Source organism: Ictidomys tridecemlineatus, unplaced genomic scaffold (assembly GCF_052094955.1).
Source record: "Ictidomys tridecemlineatus isolate mIctTri1 unplaced genomic scaffold, mIctTri1.hap1 Scaffold_325, whole genome shotgun sequence".
NCBI lineage: Eukaryota > Metazoa > Chordata > Mammalia > Rodentia > Sciuridae > Ictidomys > Ictidomys tridecemlineatus.
In genome coordinates, this window is record NW_027522391.1 from 200,249 (window position 1) to 203,751 (window position 3,503).

Consider the following 3,503-nt stretch of genomic DNA (forward strand, 5'->3'; position numbering starts at 1 on the left):
GAGTGAAAGCATTATAAAGGTCTTTTAAAAGTGACACAGGAAAATATCCTCATCATATTCTTTTAGGAAAATATTTCTTACTGAGGCCACAGAAAATACTGGTAGCCACTTTCCATTTATGAATTTTTCTTCACCAAGAGTTGTCACTAAGAAAGTGAAGAAATAAGCCAAATGGTGGGAGAAAGTATTTGCAGCATATATAATCAACAAAGAATAACGAAAATAAAGTCTAAAGAAATCCACATTACTCATCTCTAGAAGATCTGGAATCATAAATTCTGACAAAATTCAAGTGTTGACAAAGAGGTGGAGCACCAGCTAGCCTTACATAGTGCTATGAAAATTTAAGTGTAGCAAAGCAGCTTGGAAAAAAGTTCTTACTGGACACACACCTTTATTGTAAACTATTCTCTAAACACTCAGTTTGTACTATGAGCACAACATATATTGTAGAACATATAATATATATTACCTCTTTTTTGTTCATTACTATGACTTCCCTTAATTATAGATTTTCAGATTAAATATTTTAAAGACCTTGTATTTAATTGCTGTGTAACAAATTCTCCCCAAGTTTTACAGTTTAAAACAATAAATGTTTATTATCTCAAAATATCTAGGGATCAGAAATCTGAGTGCAACTTAGCTGTAAGCTTCTGACTCAGAGTTTTCTCACAAGCCTCAAAGGTTTTGGCTTTGTCTACATCATGTCAAAACTCAGTGGTGGAATACATTAGTGTCACTGGGCCTCAGACTCTCTGTTGATCAGAGACTCAGTTCCTTGTCATTTGTACCTCTCCAGAGGAAGGCCCACGACATAACAACTGAGTTCCTTCAGAATGATTGAGCAGGAAAATGTGCCCAAGATTGAAGCCATAGTCTTTGTAACTAACCTTTGAAATGACATTTCACTACTTCTGTCATATTCTATTTGCTAGAAGTTAAATAATAATAGTATCTTCTTGGCCTTTTGGCTAAGATCAAGTGTAGCATGTATTCTTATCAATTTAAAATATGATATGATAGTAATTGGAGTTTTAGAGCAGTAGGCACTTGCTTTGTGCACTCCATGCATAGACGTGATATTGCAGTACCTCCAGGAATGGTGCAACACACCCCACAAAAGAAGTTAAATTACAAATCCAGTCTATACTCAAAGTTTATACATTATAAAAAGTGATGAATGCTAGGAGGTGGGGATCATTGGGGAACAACTTAAAGTCTGTCTACCATACTACTTTTATGAGGAAAAGAAATACTATTGAGCTGAAATTATTTTTTAAGAATAAATTCATTTGATCAAATTATATGTATCTATAAATCTACCAGAGTGAAATCCACTATTCTGAATAATTAATGTGTACCTATATAAAATAATAAAAAACTTCTGTAAAGGAATCAGTCTTAGTTACATTTATTTGCCATTCATAATAATTTATCATACATTTACTTAGTTTTTTCTAAACATATCAATTTATAAAAGGATATTTGATATTACTGATGTAGTATCAGAGGTAATTTATATGATGAATTATAATAGGAAAATTTTCTAGTTCACTAAAAATCAATTACATGAAAAATCAAATTTTCTCTCATATCCATAGTTTTCAAATGTATGTAAACAAATCTATGCAGAGATCCCTAAATTTGTAAACTATTTTTTTTTGTATCTGGCTATTTAATTTGTATACAATTACACAGTGTTTCATAAGTTCTTTTCCTAGACAAGTTGCTCTCTGCCTTTGTATTTTGTCATCTCATAACTATTCAAAATTCTGTGACTTCTCTTGTTTTGGATCATCTATTGCCCACCCAGTAATTAGATTAGGCTTTGCCCAAGGAGGAGTATTATTTTAATATCATTAGAATATGGTTATACCACATGCCAAGAAGGACAAAATGGGGATTATAAACCTGTAAAGGAGGATCAACATAAGTTGAGAGGCTTAGGGGAGATTTTGTACTGCTAATTCTCAACCTAGGGTAAGAATAAAGTTGAGGTTTCTGAAATTTATTCTTAGCCTTAGATAAAAGATCACTACTACTTTCGGTTAGTTTGCATTAAGAGGATCTTAAGGGCAATTTTTGGAAAAATGTTGTATTTGGGCAGCATTCTTGGCAGAAGTGAAACGAGGAAGGGAGGACAGTGAAGAAGAAATGATGTTGAGCAAGAATGGAGACTAACTTTGGTCTCACCCTATGGGAGTCCTGGAGCATACTGCATCTCAGAATTGGTTTCACCTTGAGGTACAGGAACTAGCCTTTATCACCCTCTCAGTCAGTCAGTCAGTCATTGGTCTCTCATTTATTGCCCTGGAGAAAGGGAAAAGCTCATTTTTTGAAAGTCCAGAGGAGGAGCAGCTATGATCAACATTTAAAAAAAATCTATCAACATACTAGTAGACTGCAAGGAAGAAGTCATAATTGATTTAATTGTCATAAAAAAGAATTGATAAAAATCAACACACGTTTAATATGACAAAAATTTTAGTAGAATAGAAAAGGAAACTTAACTATGATATTAAGTGTTTTATACCAAAGAAACTGAGCAACCATATGTAATGAGAAACCACAGAGACATGCCTTTGGACCAGTGAGAGTGAGAGGGTAAGAATGTCCACCACCATCGTTACCACTTCATGTACTTTGCAAGTATTACTCTGTTCTATAAGAAAGAACACAGAAATATACAATGTATGAATTAAAAAGAAATATATAAAATTCCTTTGTACATGCCATGAGGCTTTATGTAGAAAACAAAATAGAATTGGCAATAAACTATTCAAGTAAAAGGTGTTCACCAAAGTTGCTAGATAGTGATATAATAAATAAGATAAAATTTATAATAGCAACAAAAGTTATATACTATTCAGAATAAATTTAACAAAGATACATAGACCTCTGTTGTGAAATATTAAGTATTTTAAAGGCATAAAGGAAGATTTGAATAAATTAAGAGTAATGCCACAATTTTGGTCAGAAAGAAATTTAAATGTGTGAAATTCTCTTCCAAATAATTTATAAATTCCATGAAATAAGCTTTTAAAAATTTTATAAAAGCAATAGTTTTCATAATTTTCAACACTAATTTTGAAAAAAAATTTAAAATGATAAAATTTTTGATTATGATATTAACATTTTAAAAGCTATTAATATAAAGTCATGTTCAAGAAAAATAGATTTTAGAAAAGTGTAGAAATCATTGTTTAATAAGAAGGATATTACAATGAATGGTCAATGTTTAGGAGTAGCTAGGAGCAACCAGATCACTAAATACAGAAAAATAAAATTAGATTCTTGAGGGTTACGAATTAATCTTCATTCACTTAAAATAAACTCTAAAAGGATGAAGAAAAAAAGATCTTGAAATTTAAAACTATAAAGTTAAAATAAGACCAAAAAAGTATATATTTTAAATCTATTGTTAGGGATAATCTTTTAAACAAATTTTGAAGTATCACTCATAACCTGAGAAATTATGGATCTTATTATGACAAAATTAA

General features: G+C 30.8%; 1 pseudogene; it reads left to right on the forward strand.

The window, feature by feature from the left end:
- Positions 1-954: 954 nt before the first annotated feature.
- On the forward strand, positions 955-1,116 carry LOC144373254 (U2 spliceosomal RNA; annotated as a pseudogene).
- The last annotated feature ends 2,387 nt before the right edge of the window (positions 1,117-3,503 follow it).